This window comes from Diabrotica virgifera, chromosome 4 (genome assembly GCF_917563875.1).
Source record: "Diabrotica virgifera virgifera chromosome 4, PGI_DIABVI_V3a".
NCBI lineage: Eukaryota > Metazoa > Arthropoda > Insecta > Coleoptera > Chrysomelidae > Diabrotica > Diabrotica virgifera.
In genome coordinates, this window is record NC_065446.1 from 183,225,263 (window position 1) to 183,246,888 (window position 21,626).

Sequence of the window (21,626 nt, forward strand, 5' to 3'; positions counted from 1 at the left end):
TTTCTTTATTCATCTTTCTCAGAACCTCTTTGTTTGTGACGTGTTCTGTCCACGATATTTTCAGAATTCTTCTGTACACCCACAGCTCGAATGATTCTAGTTTTTTCATTGATACAGCATTCAAGGTCCAAGCTTCCATTTCATAAAATAAAGTCGAGAAAAAGTAGCACCTAGCTAACCTAACTCTTAGCTCCAACTTCAAATCTCTTGTGCAGAGCACTTTTCTCATTTTGTTAAAATTTGCTCTAGCCTTTTCTATTCTGATTTTGATTTCCTGTAAGTAATCTCCTGTGGAGTTGATCATTGTTCCAAGGTATGCATATTGGTCGACTCGTTCGATATTGGATCCGTTTATGAAGAGATTTTCGTTATTTCTTTGAGTTTTCGATATTCTCATAAACTTTGACTTCTTGACAATCATGGTTAGCCCGTAATCTTGTCCAAACTCTGATATTCTGGTCACCAGCCTCTGAAGATCCCCAATATTTTCACCTAAGATGACAGTGTCATCCGCATATCTAATGTTGTTAATGGGAACTCCATTTACCTTTATTCCAGCTGTTTCGCCCTCATGAGCTTTTTTTAAGATCTTTTCCGAGTAGGTATTAAAAAGAATTGGCGAGAACACGCATCCCTGTCATTGTAGTCCAACTCCTTTGATTCCAGGACATGCATTAATTGTTCATGTCGTACTTTGTCGAATGCTTTATTATAGTCAATAAAACACGCATATATATCTTGATTGACATCGAGGCACCTTTGTATAAGTATGTTAAGTGAAAAAAGATCTTCACGAGTTCCCAGAACTTTGCGAAACCCAAACTGCGAATCATTAATGTCTATGTCCAGTTTATGATATATTCGATTATGGATGACTTTCAGTAGCAACTTTAGTACATGGGACATCAAACTAATGGTGCGGTAGTCGCCGCATTCTCTTGCGTTTTTTAAGGGAGGCAAATAAAAATCGACGTCAACCATTCTTTGGGTAATGTGCCTGAGCTATAAATTTTGTTCAAGAGTACCACTCAATCATCAATATGCTGCTCATTGGTGCTCATCTATAATTTTTAAAATGTCGATAGGAAGCATGTCAGGTCCTGCGCTTTTCCTGTTCTTCATTGTTTTTAACGCATGTATTATTTCTTCCTTTGTAATATCTGGACCTAGTTCTCCTGAAGTAAGTTCTATGTGTTCCAGGTACCCTCTTCCTTCATCGAACAGTTCATCAATGTATTCTGCCCAACGTTGTACTTTCTCATCGGTCTCTGTTATAGCAACCCCGTGTCTATCCAGAAGTGCACCAGTAAGATTTTGCTTTCTTAGTCCAGCCATTTCTTTGACTTTCTTATGTAGGTTAAATAGATCGTATCTATTTTGGGGGTCCTCGATCTCTTTGCATTTCTCTTCAAAGTGTTTTTCTTTTGCCTGCTTTATCATCTTCCTTATCTCGTGGTTAATCTCCCTGTATTTATTGTCATCTTTGTTCTTATATTGTCTCCGTTGTTCCATCATATTCAGTATCTCGTCGTTCATCCATTCCTCTTTTCTCCTTGTGGAAGTCTTTAGTATATCTTTACAAGGTTCTAGTACGGTTTACGCTTTTTATAAACCGTTTATTAGGTCCGGTTTCACCAACAACAAATAAATCAATGAATAGTTATTCGTCGAATAAAATTTATTAGACGTTTATATTTTTATTTTGTTTCAATATAATTTTGATAATTTAAAGTTAAACTGACGAATTTACTTTCTTATGGATATTTACAGTAGTGTTGCCCAAAATCGGTCTTGGTCTTGCAGTCTTGGTCTTGTTCTTGCGTTTTCGCAAGACCAAGACCAAGACCAAGACCGCCTAATTTTAGCAAGACCAAGACCAAGACTTACCGTGCAAGACTTGAGCAAGAACAAGACTAAGCCTGCGAGACTCTTGCGTCTTGCAGTTAGAACTGAGGGTCGTTTTAGGGAGTATATAAGTTCGGCTATATTCTTAGATACTCTATCAGAAACAAAAAAAATTGTATTAAAAATTTTGAAAATTGGACTTATGCGCATTTTTTAGTCATAGATTCTTTCTCAGCAGCAGTGGCGTAGCTAGCCCCACAGGGGCCCCGTATCAAAGATTTTCGCGGGGCCCTTTTCAAGAACTGATATAAGGTAGTGCTAGAAAATGTTCGATGGAACACCGTACTTATGTGAATGTGTACTCTTTTGTATGGTGTCTAAGGTTAGACTTTAACGGATACCCTTCTCAAAAACCTGGAAGCCTTTGAAACCTGTGTATCGGAGGATCCTACGAATAAGTTGGGTGGATAGAGTTCGTAACGAAGTTGTTATACATTGGAGGGGAAAAATTACAGGAAGTCATCAGAACAGTAAAAACTCGCAAACTTGAATATTTTTTTGGCCATGCTATGAGGTGATATGTGCTATCCGGATTATACTACGAGATGGAAGCGTGGACACTGAAGAAAATTGACGTGAGAAGACCGGAGACATTCGAGATGTGGGTGTACCGAAGAGTGCTAAAAATCTCATGGGTAAATAGAATAACCAACGTAGAGGTAATGAGACAGACGTATGCATAAGGAAAGAGAAGTACTTCTAACAATTAAGAGAAGAAAACTGAGATATATGGGACATGTGATGAGAGGAGATAAATATCTAATACTCCACTTCATTATGTAAGTAAAATCCAGGAAAAAGATTTATAGGAAGCTGATAGCTGGTTTAAGAGGAAACAGTAGCGATCAACAGGTAGCGAAAACGCGTTCCAAGATTACGGCTGTAATTTTGAATATTTTTTCGAGATATTTGGCACACGTATTCGTAATATAATAAAGAATGGCGGTATAGAGCCCAATTTGAAAAATATATTAATATGTGGAAATTACTCTGTAATTAAATACAATATTTTTACAAACTACTAAAATTTTTTATTTCATTAGTAGTTCCAAAATGACACAAAATCTAGGCATCTGATAAAAAAGTTTATTTGAAGAAAGTGTATTTTTTTGTCCTTCTTAGTGGCGGTACAGGCTCGTTTTTTTTAATATTGCATTTAATTACAGAGTAATTTCCACATATTAATATATTTTTCAAATTGGGCTCTGTACCACCATTCTTTATTATATTACAAATACGTGTGCCAAATATCTCGAAAAAATATTCAAAATTACAGCCGCAATCTTGGAACGCGTTTTGGATACCTGTTGATCGCTACTGTATCACCTTAACTCATGGCTGAAGAATCTTAGGGCATAGTTTGGATGTAGTAACAACGAATTATTTAGAGCCGCACTCTCAAAAGTAAAAATCGCTTTGATAATTGCCAACCTTCGAAGCGGAGACGGCACCTAGAGAAGAATGCGCCACCCAGAGAATTATAATATACTCCATTTAATAATAAAAGGCAAAGGAGACGGAAGAAAAGGGTCAGGTCGAAGAAAGACGCCATGGCTTAGAAACTTAAGAGAGTGGTTTGAGAAACTCCAGCTTCCATTTTCCGAGCTGCCGCCAACAAAATTACTATAGCCAATTTGATAGCCAACACTCGATAATCGAGCACGGCACATGAAGAAGAAGACATGTGTGAATGATTTTATTCCACTTTAAAATTCCTGAAATTCAGTTACTCATCAGTACCAACTAACCAGCATCTAAAAGAATTACTAAGAAGTGTTGTCACCATTTATTCACTAAGGTTTAAAGAATTATCAAAAGAAGTAAAATAAATTTATAATATTTAAATTTAGTACAAATAGATTGTACTTTTATTTACACGTGTTCAACAAATATTCTGTACAAAATTCTGTAAAAAAAATTTTAACACCTCTTTTGCATAACGGCATAACTTTTTAATACGCATTTAATGACGGCTTCTAAAAAATTTCAAATTTCTATCAAAGAATATCAAGGACCTTGGCCACCCCTGTTACAGACGACAATTAGATAAGAATTAATTATTGTTTCATTAGTAGATAGAGATCTAGATCTAGTACTTACCATTGCAATCTAAGTCACTTTGAGAATCTGGTTGATGAAAAAATGAAGAAATTTTGGGTATTATCTTCTTCAAAACTTCTTCCTTTTTTTGTTTAATTTTTCTTTTCATCGCTCCACTCAGCTACACTCTTTTTATTTCACTAATTTTTTTCACTTCACAATATTTTCAGAATTTAAAATTTAAACTTTCTGAATCGACTGCACAAATTGAACCTAATAAACCTAATAAACTCTAATAAACCAAACTCAAAAAATAGATTTGAAAACAGATTCAGTTTTTTCAACAACACTTGTTATATAAGCCAAGGGTGACTGGACAATGAAAAAATGGGCTAAGGCTAAACAATAAATAGATTAAGTACACGCAAATATACCCAAAACAATACATATACACACTGTTCCAAATCGTCAAGGATTAAGCGATAACAAAAATTGCAATTTGGCCATTTTACAGTGTGTCACCGCCAACGGTAAATGAACCATGAAAAGTACCTAACTTGAAAACAAAAATAAAGCTTCTTTGTTTTTATGGAATAAGGCGGCAAATGGATATACAATATACATATTATGATTTACAATACAATATTATAGATAAAGACTCCATTATACGAAAAGGTCGACATCCAAACAATACACTGTTTCAAAGCGTTTTATTAGGGAAATTGTAGAATATTTTGTTCAATTTTTTCAATGGAAGTTTTGTTTCGACATGCAGCGCCAAGGTCCGGTATAATATGCCGGATATCGTGTAGACATAATACCGAAATATTATTTTAACGATATAGGTACACTTCTCCAAGAAATTAACGCACCACCCATCTTTATTTATACGTCCATGGCACCACCTTAAAAATGGGTCATTTTTAATGTCTCAAATTTCCTAAACCTGTTGTTATTTAAATTTAAGTGATTTTTTTTAATATTTGGTCTTATTCTATTCTTTATAAATATCGCAGTAATAATAGATATTGTTGCTAGACAGGTCAATTTTGTCAGTGTATACCGGGTGTACCAATCAAACTGTGTTTTTTCTCACTCTGTGGAATATTCTAGCATTATGCTAACTTATTATTCTAGCATGCAATAATAGCATACTGAAATTAAAGCCCAACTAAAGCCTCATATTTTCTTAACATTACGTTTTTTTATTCATTCACTTATATTGGATAATAAAATAGTTATGTACTTTTTTAACTATCCATGTTTTTCATCAATACAGAATGTTTTTAAATATAGTTTGTTCGCTAAACTCAGACGCAACTTTCTAGATATTTTAGTCGGTAATTTTGAAAATTTTAGTAAAATTAACAAAAAATAATTACTAAATAGTTAATAATTACTAAATAGTTAGTAATTTTGCAAATTTTTGCAAAATTGGCAAAAAACAAAAAAATTATCGACTAAAATATCTAGCCAGTTGCGTCTGAGTTTAGCGAACCGACATAAGTATGGCAAACTTTAATGGGTAATTCTGCACGAAAAACTAATGACAGTTTACTTCATAAACGTTTACTTTATAAATGCTTTGTTTACCAAATAGGGAGGGGTTGAAATTTTTCTTACAAACTGACGATTTATTTATTGCTCTAAAATCGGCTGAAATACGCAAATGAAATTTTGTGGGTTTTAAGAGGTAGTTTTAACTTTAGTTAGTTAGAACATAACAGCGATCACTTTAGATCGTGGGTTCAAACCCCACCCGGTGTCAGTTGTTTAGATATTTATTAATTTGGCTAGTCTTTACTATGGCTATGATATTCAAGCTTAAAATGTACCTCTCTGTTACGTTGTTCTAAGATATGCAATAGGCTAATGGGCAACTGCGAGACTTGCAAGACTCTTGCTGCAAGACCAAGACCAAGACCAAGACTGGGAGCGCAATACCAAGACCAAGACCAAGACCAGGTGTACTGCCGCAAGACCAAGACCAAGACTGTCTAAGTCTCGTCTTGGTCTTGCATTTGGGCAACACTAATTTACAGCGAGATTAACTTGCTAATTTCTTCGAAGAGTAAATATTTATTTGTTAAATAAATAAAATAAGTCTTATTTGAAGTTAGTATTAGTAAAATAGAGAAACATCAGTTTATTGGTCGAATAACTTTATTCATAGAATAAACTAGTATTTGTCTTTGGTGAAACCGGCCATTAATATAAACGTAAAATGCCACGTCATAGTGAATTTTCGAATAAACAAATACGCGCTATGATCTGTCTGTATGCGCAGGAAAATTTTTGTTCTGTTAAATCAGCTCAACGCTATTTCGAACTTTATCTAAATAGAAGGCAACCAACCCACAAAACTATTAGGTCATTGTTCAACAGATTAGGCGAAACAGGGCCATTTCACCCCAAAAACAGGAACGCTGCAAGACCGAGAGTAATTGATGCGGATATGGAGGATGAACTTGTTGTGCGTGTTGAAGAAGATCCAGAAACCAGCACCAGGGTTGTTTCTGCGGCCACCGGTATAAGCAAATCTACGGTATCCAGAATAATACGGACAGAAAATCTGTATCCGTATCGTTTTACTCCAGTGCAGAATCTTTTACCTCAGGATATTCCAGCAAGGCTACGATTTTGTCAGTTTGTGGGAGGGCGGAATTTAGACGATCCAATGTTTTAAAATAAAATTATATTTACCTATGAAGCTACATTTACTAGAAGAGGTATATTTAATTGGTGCGGTAGCCATATCTATGAGACAGACAATCCTCATTCTTTTCAAGAACATCATTTTCAACATGAGTTTTCCATAAACATATAGTGTGGTATATTTGGAGATTGTATCGTAGGACCATTCGAATTACCAACTGAGCTTGAAGGAGTAGCGTATCTAATTTGTTTGAGAGAAGATTTATCAACTCCTTTAGAACATATACCTCTAAATTTGAGACGAATCTCTTGGTATATGGATGATGGTGTACCACCACATTATAGCCTAGAAATTTGAAATTATTTAGATAAAATTTATCCTCACCGGGGGATTGGTAGATGTAGTACATGTATACCGATGACCAGCACGTAGCCCCGAACTAAATCCCCTAGACTTTCACTTTTGAGGCTACGTAAAGTCACTTCTTGTTTATAAACAAAATAAACAACCTTCAAGAATTATAGCAAAATATTGTAAAGGGAGTTAAGGTTATTAGAGCCCAAATAAACTTATTATTTAAAATAAGACAGAACGTATGCTAAATATTTAGATTATGTAGTCTATCAAATGGTGAACATTTTGAACACTTATTGTAATTTGTTTTCGTTTCGTTTTGAATTTATTTCCTTTGTCAATCGTTTTTCATTTAATTTCTCAATTTTTTTTTTGTTTCAATCATAGGTATGCATTTTGTTTTGCAAAAGTTATCTACTACATAAATATTTGTAAATAAAATGCTACATAACATAAATGTTTGTACAATTTTTTTTCATTTTATGCACGTCTCTAAAAAATACGTATATTTCAAAAACGGTGTACTTTTTTTATTTGAAAGACGAATACCTGTTTGTGTAGAGTTAAATGATATTTCATGTTTTTTCCGAGAATGTGCATATAGGGCGGACAAAAAACATTTTGTCCAGGCTATTTGAGCTCAAAAACTTTATTTTGATGTCAACTATCACCCATTATAGCTAATGTCCAATTAATTATGGGACACCCTGTATATTGCATATATAATATCGCTCAAGTCACAGACGAATAGCCAGCACCAAATTATTCCAGATAAGAACTATAGATACACCAAGAACATTATTTCTGTCGGAACATTATTTGTTATACATTATGATTTTTCATTTACCTCTATATTCCTTTTTTCTCTCTTAGTTTACTGTTGACTATTTCACTAGACTATTTTTAACTGATAAAACGTCATAGCAACGCCACGTTTCCTACTGACAAAACTCTAGTCCTTTTGCCAGGGGTTCAAGTTTTTTTTATGTATTTTGACCCGTGTCAATTTTTTGAGTAACAGTTGATCCGGATGTCGATAAGATTGTTATAAACAAAGACCTTGAGGAATTACATAGCAGCGATTTTTCGCAAAACAAAACATATTTTTGTATTATTTGGGTGATTCTCAGCAAAAAATCGTCTTACAAGTTTTTTCGTAGGATGCATAGTTTTGGAGATAAACGCGGCTAAACTTTCAAAATATCGAAAAAGTTCAATTTTTGAACCCGAATAACTTTTGATTAAAAAATAATAAAATAGCAATTCTGTTTACTGTATTTGAAAGTTCAAGTCAAATTCTATCGGTTTTGAATAATTGCATTGCTAAAAATTAAGTTTTTATTTGTTAAACAAAGCCATAGTGTTTCCCGTGCACAATACATGCGTTTTAATGTACAATGTAGTAATGTACAATGTAGTAATGTACAATGTAATGTACAATGACAATGTACGTAATCTACGTAGAAATTGTCTGTATGTGCGCCTACTCGTTGGATTTCAAATGAGAAATGCATCGAAAATATAATTCAATTACTATGTGTTTATAGCTTTGTTTAACAATAAAAAAATTTATTTTTAGCAATGAAAGTAATCAAAACCCATAGAATTTGACTTGAACTTTCAAATTCCGTTAGCAGAATTGCTATTTTATTTTTCAGTCAAAAGTTATTCGGGTGCAAAAATTGCAATTTTTCGAGTTTTTGAAATTTCAACCGTGTTTATGTCGAAAACTATGCAAGTAGATAGACAACCTGCGTTCTGGCACATCCCCTAAATCGCAACCCTTAAATATTAATAAATGCCAAACGGCTTAACGTAGGATGACGTGTGACGTATCGTTGGAAAGGGGATGAAAAAGGGGGTTGAACGCAGTATGTGGCGTGCGCATCGGAATATGCCAAAAGGGCATTACGTCATATCTTCTTTTCTATTGGTCCGATTTTGACGTAAGAGGGCTCGTCGGAACGGGGAGGGGGTAACGAATAAGTTGAGACAAAAAACAAAGATGGCGCCAGTGCCAAAAGGGCATTACGTCATATCTTCTTTTCTATTGGTCCGATTTTGACGTAAGAGGGCTCGTCGGAACGGGGAGGGGGTAACGAATAAGTTGAGACAAAAAACAAAGATGGCGGCAGTGCCAAAACGGCATTACAGCATATCTTTGTTGCTATTGGTCCGATTTTGACGTATGGGGTGTCAAATAAAAGCGGCGGTGACACAGAAGCCAACTGTCAATTCTTCTTCTTCTTTTCGTTTGTCAATTCTTCTTCTTTTCCGTATAGTGCCTAACAGAACGTGACATTCGACATCTTTGTTGTCATTGGTCCGATTTTGACGTATGGGGTGTCAAATGAAAGCGGTGGCAACACAGAAGCCAACTGTCAATTCTTCTTCTTCTTTTCGTTTGTCAATTCTTCTTCTTTTCCGTATAGTGCCTAACAGAACGTGACATTCGACATCTTCGTTTCTATTGGTCCGATTTTGACGTATGGGGTGTCAAATGAAAGCGGTAACGACACAGAAGCCAACTGTCAATTCTTCTTCTTTTCGTTTGTTAATTCTTCTTCTTTTCCGTATAGTGCCTAACAGAACGTGACATTTGACGTATGACGTGACATTTATATGACATTGTTCAGTTTTCCGTCCGAAATTTGACGCAGAACGTGGCATTTGGCGTGAAATATGACGTGAATGACGTGAAATTCGACGCAGAACGTGACATTTGACGTAGATATGTGACATTCGACGTAGGACGTGAATGACGTGAAATTCGACGCAGAACGTGAATGACGTGACGTGAATGACGTGAAATTCGACGCAGAACGTGACATTTGAACGTGAATGACGTGACGTGAATGACGTGAAATTCGACGCAGAACGTGACATTTGAACGTGAATGACGTGACGTGAATGACGTGAAATTCGACGCAGAACGTGACATTTGAACGTGAATGAGTGACGTGAATGACGTGACATTTGACGTAGGACGTGACATTTGAACGTGAATGACGTGACATTCGACTTGCTATCTTCTGCTACCGTCTGCTAATCTCTATTACCTTCTGCTTCGCTCTGCTACACTCTGCTGACCCCTCATACCGCTCTGTGATCGTCTGTGCCTTCTGTTAGCGTATCTCTGATGACGTCTGTACGTCTCTGGTACCCTCTGTGACCCTCTGCTACCCTCTGTGACCCTCTGCTACCCTCTGTTACCCTCTGCTACCCTCTGTTACCCTCTGCTACCCTTTGCTGTTACATTAAAAGCGGTTTAGAATATGACGTCTGTACGTCTCTGTGATCGTCTGTGCCTTCTGTTAGCGTGTCTCTGATGACGTCTGTACGTCTCAGGTACCGTCTGTGTCTTCTATTAGCGTGTCTCTGATGACGTCTGTACCCCTCTGTGATCGTCTGTGCCTTCTGTCAGCGTGTCTCTGATGACGTCTGTACCCCTCTGTGCCTTCTGTTAGCGTGTCTCTGATGACGTCTGTATGTCTCTGGTACCCTCTGGGATCATTACGGTGTAATTCCAACCTGCCATAGGATCCTGGACGCCCATATAAAAAGCATGGAAAACGGAAAGTTTACCTTGGACAGAGGAGTCCTTTTTATACAAAGGACTCTAATACAAATTAAATGGGTCAATTCTCTATTAGACATGATACAGTCTAGCTTGGACTGAACTATTCTAAATAAAATTCCAAGAGTTATCGCATTCAAAAAGTGTTTTTTGTATTACGAAATAAAATACCAAGATGTTACATATTATTTATTAACAAATTATAATAATTCTAATAATTTTAAAATTGTTTCTCTTTGCAGTTCTGCCTTTTTATTTAAACCTAAATTCATTAGTTCACTAATAATTTTTCGTTTTTGATGCATTTTTTCTTTGTATGATTTTCGTATCGCCATCCCACGTTCAGTTTTGTAAAATGTTCTTCTCTTTTCATTTGCTTCATTTTTCCTTCTAATACCTTCCTCACCTCTTTCACACTTGCAGGTTGATTTGACATGTAGTTCATGCTCTGATGTATATTTTTCTAAATTGCTAACGCCTCTGCTCGCTAGGGTAGAAATTTCTTTGCGTATACCTGCACAGAACTTTCCTCTCGAATGTAACCATTCCGACTTAAATATTCTTCTCTCGTAATGGGAGTGAGGTTTACCTAAAAGTCCATCTCCATCTCGACGAAGGGGTTTTTGACCATCAGCACAGGCAATGTATCTCAAAACACCAACACAATGATCCAAACAAATAATTTTTCTAAATGTAGTTTTTGGATGTAGTCTTTTCCCTGCACGTTGTAGTTTCTTCTTGTAAGCCAACATTGTAGATCCATTCGTAAAATGAATTAATGAATGGAGATGTTCGTGTGCAGTACTTCCGTCGTCTGCTACTAAATGACAACGGCAAATGGAATACCATTTTACATTAGGAGCACATGCTAGAAGAGAAAAATCACTCTCATTTAAGAGTAAATGATACCATTCTCTTGGTGACTCTTCGTAATCCTTTGCCATATCCGCCGGAGAAAGAGCATTAATGTCGTTGACACTCAAAAGAGCCAGATAGTCACTTTTTGACAAAATAGACATATTTTAACTGGATACTTAAGAACAAAGAACTGAACTCTGAAAGCTGTCTCACTAGACTAAAAGAGTCCTTACAAAGTCGTTAAATTTATCTGCCAGTACAGCTTCCCCCACCCTAATTGATTCATTTACGCATGCGCCATTCACGCGGTCAAAGGTCAAAGTCTCGCTGTCTAGACCTGCAATAATTAACCAAGTTAATCCAACAATTTCGACCTGCTCAATTAGGGTAGTCCACTCGAATTTGAGTGTGGTGATTTCTGCAAACTAAGACAATTGGTAATGGAAAATGTAAAGTTCCTGACTATCGAGATATCTAAATAATTGAATTCATAATTTCTACATCGAACGTGGGGTTGTGATTTAGGTACTGTGTCAGAACAGCAGGTCGAAATTGTTGGATTAACTTGGTTAATTATTGCAGGTCTAGACAGCGAGACTTTGACCTTTGACCGCGTGAATGGCGCATGCGTAAAGTAATCAATTAGGGTGGGGGAAGCTGTACTGGCAGATAAATTTAACGACTTTGTAAGGACTCTTTTAGTCTAGTGAGACAGCTTTCAGAGTTCAGTTCTTTGTTCTTAAGTATCCAGTTAAAATATGTCTATTTTGTCAAAAAGTGACTATCTGGCTCTTTTGAGTGTCAACGACATTAATGCTCTTTCTCCGGCGGATATGGCAAAGGATTACGAAGAGTCACCAAGAGAATGGTATCATTTACTCTTAAATGAGAGTGATTTTTCTCTTCTAGCATGTGCTCCTAATGTAAAATGGTATTCCATTTGCCGTTGTCATTTAGTAGCAGACGACGGAAGTACTGCACACGAACATCTCCATTCATTAATTCATTTTACGAATGGATCTACAATGTTGGCTTACAAGAAGAAACTACAACGTGCAGGGAAAAGACTACATCCAAAAACTACATTTAGAAAAATTATTTGTTTGGATCATTGTGTTGGTGTTTTGAGATACATTGCCTGTGCTGATGGTCAAAAACCCCTTCGTCGAGATGGAGATGGACTTTTAGGTAAACCTCACTCCCATTACGAGAGAAGAATATTTAAATCGGAATGGTTACATTCGAGAGGAAAGTTCTGTGCAGGTATACGCAAAGAAATTTCTACCCTAGCGAGCAGAGGCGTTAGCAATTTAGAAAAATATACATCAGAGCATGAACTACATGTCAAATCAACCTGCAAGTGTGAAAGAGGTGGGGAAGGTATTAGAAGGAAAAATGAAGCAAATGAAAAGAGAAGAACATTTTACAAAACTGAACGTGGGATGGCGATACGAAAATCATACAAAGAAAAAATGCATCAAAAACGAAAAATTATTAGTGAACTAATGAATTTAGGTTTAAATAAAAAGGCAGAACTGCAAAGAGAAACAATTTTAAAATCTTTGGCAGCTTCTTCATATTTTTCCAGTACTCGATCTAATTAAGCGTCGTAGATAATTGTCTCTTCACTTTCGTATCCGCTATCTTGAGAAGCCATATTACTGCTGTTGCAACTGAATACACAAGTCGGTTGGAGAAACTCAAACTGAATGTGACGGATGGTTGCTGAGAGAATTTATACTTTTTCAATCCCCCACTCTTTGCGTGTAATTGTCAGCATTTTCTAAAAAATGTATGTCTACGCGGCGTATCGAAATATAGATCCTTAAACTACATCTGAACTAGTAATCCAGCTGTTGTGATTGCTATCCAATCCTAACCATTTAACATACATCTTATTGCCTTTTCGTCTAAGTACTTTTTCAACCAAGTAAGTGTCGGGATTTTTTGTTTTCTGTAATTCTTCTTCATAAAACGTGCTGTACGTGCCATGGCATGTTACAATCAAAGATTCCCATTATATGGTTATGGCAGGTTGGAATTACACCGTAATGATCCCAGAGGGTACCAGAGACATACAGACGTCATCAGAGACACGCTAACAGAAGGCACAGAGGGGTACAGACGTCATCAGAGACACGCTGACAGAAGGCACAGACGATCACAGAGGGGTACAGACGTCATCAGAGACACGCTAATAGAAGACACAGACGGTACCTGAGACGTACAGACGTCATCAGAGACACGCTAACAGAAGGCACAGACGATCACAGAGACGTACAGACGTCATATTCTAAACCGCTTTTAATGTAACAGCAAAGGGTAGCAGAGGGTAACAGAGGGTAGCAGAGGGTAACAGAGGGTAGCAGAGGGTCACAGAGGGTAGCAGAGGGTCACAGAGGGTACCAGAGACGTACAGACGTCATCAGAGATACGCTAACAGAAGGCACAGACGATCACAGAGCGGTATGAGGGGTCAGCAGAGTGTAGCAGAGCGAAGCAGAAGGTAATAGAGATTAGCAGACGGTAGCAGAAGATAGCAAGTCGAATGTCACGTCATTCACGTTCAAATGTCACGTCCTACGTCAAATGTCACGTCATTCACGTCACTCATTCACGTTCAAATGTCACGTTCTGCGTCGAATTTCACGTCATTCACGTCACGTCATTCACGTTCAAATGTCACGTTCTGCGTCGAATTTCACGTCATTCACGTCACGTCATTCACGTTCAAATGTCACGTTCTGCGTCGAATTTCACGTCATTCACGTCACGTCATTCACGTTCTGCGTCGAATTTCACGTCATTCACGTCCTACGTCGAATGTCACATATCTACGTCAAATGTCACGTTCTGCGTCGAATTTCACGTCATTCACGTCATATTTCACGCCAAATGCCACGTTCTGCGTCAAATTTCGGACGGAAAACTGAACAATGTCATATAAATGTCACGTCATACGTCAAATGTCACGTTCTGTTAGGCACTATACGGAAAAGAAGAAGAATTAACAAACGAAAAGAAGAAGAATTGACAGTTGGCTTCTGTGTCGTTACCGCTTTCATTTGACACCCCATACGTCAAAATCGGACCAATAGAAACGAAGATGTCGAATGTCACGTTCTGTTAGGCACTATACGGAAAAGAAGAAGAATTGACAAACGAAAAGAAGAAGAAGAATTGACAGTTGGCTTCTGTGTTGCCACCGCTTTCATTTGACACCCCATACGTCAAAATCGGACCAATGACAACAAAGATGTCGAATGTCACGTTCTGTTAGGCACTATACGGAAAAGAAGAAGAATTGACAAACGAAAAGAAGAAGAAGAATTGACAGTTGGCTTCTGTGTCACCGCCGCTTTTATTTGACACCCCATACGTCAAAATCGGACCAATAGCAACAAAGATATGCTGTAATGCCGTTTTGGCACTGCCGCCATCTTTGTTTTTTGTCTCAACTTATTCGTTACCCCCTCCACGTTCCAACGAGCCCTCTTACGTCAAAATCGGACTAATAGAAAAGAAGATATGACGTAATGCCCTTTTGGCACTGCCGCCATCTTTGTTTTTTGTCTCAACTTATTCGTTACCCCCTCCCCGTTCCGACGAGCCCTCTTACGTCAAAATCGGACCAATAGAAACGAAGATATGACGTAATGCCCTTTTGGCATATTCCGATGCGCACGCCACATACTACGTTCAACCCCCTTTTTCATCCCCTTTCCAACGATACGTCACACGTCATCCTACGTTAAGCCGTTTGGCATTTATTAATATTTAAGGGTTGCGATTTAGGGGATGTGCCAGAACGCAGGTTGTCTATCTACTTATGCATCCTACGAAAAAACTTGTAAAAACATTTTTTTCTTAGATTGACCCAAAAAATAAAAAAAAATGTTTTGTTTTGCGAAAAATCGCTGTTATGTGATTCCTTATATTCTTTGTTTATAACAATCTTATCGACATCTGGATCGACTGTTACCCAAAAAATTCGTGTTCTACGGGTCAAAATACATAAAAAAACTTGGGTAAAGCCATCTGAATTAAGGAGGCCGTTGTACCGCCACTGGCGACAGGACTACTCCTTCCTGCCCGTGATTTCTCAGCGACAAAATTATGACAGGTCCGTCACAAAGGTGTCTATAAATGCTATTGTTGTCAGCTTGACAAACGTCATTGAGGCGTAATCAATTTTGGACAGATATAATAAATCCAGACCAAAAATCAAGATTTGGATGCCAGTCAGGCAAAGAAATCAAAAAATTGATTTCGAAAAATGTCCCATTGAACACGCAGAGGTCCAGAAGCTCTATTTGGACCCAATTTTCGGAGTTCCTACGGGTGAGAAATTTTACGCTTGAAAGATGTACTGTCATAAATAACGGAACTAGCAAAAATTCTCGAGGATTATACCTTTTACATGAAAAAAGGCAATGGCGAAGACTATAAAGAGTCGTCTGTGAAGTCAATGTGGAATACTACAGCAGAAATGCGACAAAAAAAATATTTTACGGAATACGGCATAAAAATCGACCCTTTCACAGATATATAATTCAAATGTGCAAGATTGGCCAGATAATATACCAAGCGGAGGCAGCTTCAACGCGTTTAAGAAAAAAGAAAACTCAGTTCAAAAGCATTTTCCACCGAAAAAATATTAAAAATCTTCCAAAGCTACAACGAGGAAACCCCCGATGGAGCACAAAAAAAGTTTTTTTACCTTTGCTCATTTGAACTTGCTTGGAGAATCAATGAGGCAGTAAACTGCAAGATTCACTTTTTTCAGAAGGAATTTGATGTTATGGGAGAATTTACGGGCCGAATTGAATACAACAGCATTTTTTCCAAAACAAATCAAGGCGGTTTGAAAAGTTTGGCAAGCAGCAAATGGCTGGTTTGATGAATTATCAAACGAAAATTTATGCCCAGTTAGATTATTTTTGAAATTAATGGAAAAAAGGGGACCAAAGATTTTATCAGACATAGTCTTTCTTACCGTTCACTCCAACTGGAAGGATGGAGTTTGGTTCAAAAACTGTCCATGTATAATTTAAGGGAAACACCAAATAGCGGTAAAGGTATTTATTGATGGAACCGACACTAGGGTAAAGTTTTACCCCGGGAGAACTTTGAACACTGAATGTTACGCGCTTAGCTGAGGACTGATCAAGACTGAATTTAAAGGCATTTCTGGCCTGGTTGACGTGATTCTTGAAAATGATTCTAAATGTGTATTCTTTATCAGCAGTGGCACTTAGTATTGGGGTCAGGCCACGCGTTGAGTATATTTACAAATATTGAGAACAAAGAAATATATATTTGATCATCAAATTAAATAATGCAATTGCCCGAATTATTGTTTACAATTTACAATTCGTGAACTAAATTAGAGACCCGTACATGTAATTATATAAAAACAAATTGCTTCATGTCATATACGGGGTGATAAAAATATACTGTTCAACATCGAATATGAATAATGAATGTTTGATATTGGACAGTCCACTTGGAATCAACACCGTATCTAAGTGGACAAAAATTTCAGCTAAAAAAATTGAAATAGACACAAAAACCCTAAAATAACAAACCATCCTCATCCATCTTCAGCTGTGTCAGCCTTGTTCAAGCAAGGTGTTTCTAAACAGGAGTTAATTAAATTAACGGGTCACTCAAATGTTCCCAAATACTACAGGTCCATAATACACAAAATCATGCTTTGGTAGAAAAGAATGGACAAACTACTATAGCTTATAATAATTGTACATTTAATATTGTTAACAAATAAATAAAGATTATGTTTCATTGATATGGTGCATTAATTTTCTCGTGAAATAGTCTTGTCGAATATCATTCGTGAGAAAATTATTTACCGGCAAAATTTTCTTCTGGTTTTATTCAAGTTTGTTGCCTTTTGGCAATTTTCGCTCTTTAGCCCAATAAATGACCGTTTTGGAGTGTAATTTCCAGGGGCAACTCCGAATTGCATGAAAATTTGGATTTAGGTTCTACTTACCCTCCACTTCAAAGTTGAATTTGTGCCGTAGGTTGCTTTTACTTGGGGGATGATATTTACCCCTTCTCCGGGGGTGAAAGACGTGTGTTTAAAATAAGGTCGGAAATAGATAAATTGACTTATTTTAAGCACCTTTTGTTCTATAAAGTTTTTTAAGTAAGTCAATACTTTTCGAGTTATTCGCGATTTAAAATGTTGATTTTTCGACAAAATAATACCTACGTTTTCAGACCGTTCTTCCCAAATAACTCAAAAAGTAAATATTTTATTGAAAAAAATATATTTAGCAAAAGTGTAGCCTCTAAAAAAACGAAAAAAATGGTGTACCAGTAAAGTCTACAAATTGAGTAGAAGCAAAGTTGTAGCTCATGAAAAATACGTTCTAATTCGTCCAATTCCAAATCGAATAATTCAACGCGAAATCACCGAAGAAATAAGGGTTTTTCGGGAAAACCTTATTAACATTTTTAAAGTATCGAAAAAAAGCTTATTATTTGTTTCTTACAAAAGTTAACAGGATCAAAAATAAACGAGTTACACTGAAAAAAAGTTGGCCCCTTTTTTTTGGTAAAAAAAATCGTGAAAACCTCCCTCTATTTAGCACCCTAAATGAAATTAATCGTTTGGCTTTACCATCTATTGTAATTTTATGTGTATTGTTTATATGATCTGTAAGTTTCATTGGTTTGAATTGCTTATTTTTAAAAATATTTGGTTTTATAGTAAAAAAAATTTTTCTAAAAATTTTTGAAAAATTTTATTTTTTCAAAATAACTTAAAAAGTATTAGTGATAAGAAAAATCTTAAAGAGTAAAAAAATGTAGGTTTTGCTATTATAAATATGCTAGTTTCATTTTGTTTCTCCGTAAGACAAAAATTGGTTAAGATATGGCTGTTCAAAATTTGCATACACTCGTGATTAGTGGCCCATTCAAGCTTTTTCAATTATAACCCTTTCAAAAATAAACACTTTAAACCGGTGAGACTGACAGATCATATAAAAAATAGATAGGTAAGTAAATCGTTTGTAAAGCGGTAGCGATTAATTTTATTTGGGGAGCTAAACACGGCGAGATTTTCATGATTTTTCACAAAAAAAAAGAGGGCCAACTTTATTTTGAGCGTAACTCGCTTTTTTTTAATGCTAAAACTTTTATTAACAATTAAAACAAAGCTTTTTATAAACAATTTAAAAAATATTAAACGGGTTTTTCCCGAAAAGTGCTTAATTTTTCGGTGATTTCACCTTGAAATATTCGATTTGGAATTAGACGGATAAAAACGTATTTTTCATGAGCTACAACTTTGTTTTTATTTGATTGATAGACTTTACTGATACACCATTTTTTTGGGTTTTTTAAAAGCTACACTTTTGCTAAGGATATTTTTTTTGATAAAATATTTACTTTTTGAGTTATTTGCGAAAAACCGTCCGAAAACGTAGTTTTTTTTATCGAAAAATCAACATTTTCAATGGCAAATAACTCGAAAGGTATTGACTTACGTAAAAAACTCTATAGAACAAAAGTTGCTTAAAATCAGTCAATTTATCCATTTCCGGTCTTATCTTTAACGTATGTTTTTTCACCCCCCAGAAGGGGTGACTGTCACCCCCCAAGTAAAAGCAACCAACGGCACAAATTCAACTTTGAAGTGGAGGGTAAGTTGAACCTAAATCCAAATTTTCATGCAATTCGGAGTTGCCCCTGAAAATTACACGGTATCGCCGAATTTCCCGTTCATTTACTGGGCTACTTATGAAATTTTGGACTGGCGTCTCGTGATTTAATTGTCAAATTTTAATTCGCGAAAATTGTCAGGCAACAAACTTTCATGCCAGTCGAAAATATTGCCGGAAAAATGGTCTCTCTTATGATATAATATACGAAAAAATGTATTGATGCAATACTGTAAATATATCACTGCAACTGAAAACTGTATTAATTACAGGTAGTAGTAGGATTAATTAGTTAACGTTTTTATTCGTTTGGAATAGAATTGGCATTCGAGCTGATTTATTTTTTACTGAACGGTATATTTGCTTTACAAAAAGCGTCAAATTAGTTGAAAATGTCGATGGAGAAAAAACTGCAAAACGTAAAACACTCATGGCAAAAAATCTGGAAACTTGCATTTTGTATAGTCCATTGAAATGTTACACTTTTAGGTCTTAACTTGAATTTTGACTCACGCTAGGCCCGTACCGGTTTCTTAAGGGGATGGGTACGTATTTTCGGCTACAATTCTATTTAAATGGGGATGCATTTTTTTCGAATCCTGAGAAAACTAATAAGTATTTTTGAATAATTTAAACGCAGAATGAAAGATTACGTTCTTACCGAGGGCCGAAAGTCCCTGAAAACTTCTATAATGTTTGTTTTAATACGTTACAGGGGTGAAAAACTAAGAGAAAATGTAGTGTGATTTTTAATTTCAAATATCTCATTCAAAAGAAACTTTTTATTTATTCTAAGGGACTTTCGGCCCTCGATAATAATTTAGTCTTTCATTCTGCGCTTCAATTTTTAAAAAATATTTATTAGTTTTTTCAGGATTCGAAAAAAATGGACACCGTGTCCGTTCCAAACCGAATATTCGCTATATTTGTCATACAACGCACTGAGTCAAATAGAATATGATGACAAGACACTGACAGTTTTAAATATTTGACATGGCATCGGGAATATTTTGAGCTGTTGATTAAATAATTTGAGAGTGTATTTGATAAATAATTGATTTAACAAGTGAACTTAATAAAAAGTTATTTATTATATGCTTCTTTTCATGAGCATTTTTCAGTGCGTCACAAATGATAGAAAAAAAGTTAAGTCCGTGATAATATACATTTTAGTGACATGACATTTTAGTTAAATCTGACAGTTTTCAAATAAATTTTATTTGCAATTTGCACTTATAAAATTGCATTTATAAACTTGTATTTTCTTTGATTTGTATAGTCTTTTAAATTGTTCAGACTATATTCGTAGATATATTATATAATTCGCAAATTATTTTATTTTCGATTATTATAGCGCCATCTATTGACAACTAGAACAAATGAAGACCACACGGAAGAAAGGCGAAATGTCAATTTTTTATTATTTTCGGGTCAAAGCAGCAATATGTATGTTTTTAGTAGTAGTTTTATGTGAGTCATTCAAACATGGGAAAAAGACGAATCCTCATAGCTTAAAACACGTTATAAAATTCTTCGTACAGGGAAGAAAGGCGAATGGTCCTCGCGTAAATCCGAGAAAGGTGGAATGTCAGTGCTTGTCGGGACGTCGGGGGAGTACACGCCACATTTTGTTTACTAAAAACGTTAAATAAAGTGCGTATTATTGTGCTCTAAAATAACGGATAGTGAAAGAGATGAATAAAATTACAGGTCGAATAAATGAAGAAATGAAGCGGTTAAGACAACAGAGCCACGAAACAGGTGACGATTGTCAATGTAGAGAGACTTAGGCTACGGCTCCACGGGCTGGAAATTGACGCTAGCAGTAGCCGCAAAACGAACTTAAGGTTCCACGGGACGGAATAGGAATAGCCGAATTGAACCGACTACGCACAAGTCCTGTAGTCGGTACAGTTCGGCTATTCATATTCCGTTCTGCGGAACCTTAAGTTCGTTTTGCGGCTACTGCTAGCGTCAATTTCCAGCCCGTGGAGCCGTAGTCTTAAGTGTTTTAAAACAGTAGATCAGCAAAACCGATCAAACATTAGAAACAATTTTAACCGTATGGTGCGTGATAAACAAAATATTTATTTGGCAGGCCTAATAACGTTAATGGCCGTAAAGCAAAGAAGAGCCCGAGATGAAGCTAAATCAAGATTGCAACGTATTCTTTTAGAGTTAGAAAAACGACTGACGATAAAACTACTGACGTCCCAGTTTGCTTTAAAGCTTTTCTAAGCCTTCATTGAATTAGTCGGAAGAAGCTTGAAAATATTCAAAAAAGTTTAAAAGCTACTGGTAGTGCACCAATTGACAAACGCGGAAAAAATCCAAAAAAACACGCATTACCAAAACAACAGCTAGATGGAAGTTATTGAACACATAAAGCGTTTTAAAGAAAGAGAAAGCCATTATAGTAAAAATAAAACTAAGAAAATGTACCTTCCGGATGACTTAAATATTAAGAAAATGTACACTATGTACAAATCCGATAAGGGCCCTCCTGTGTCTTACGAAACTTATCGAAAAATTCAACGATCTGGTC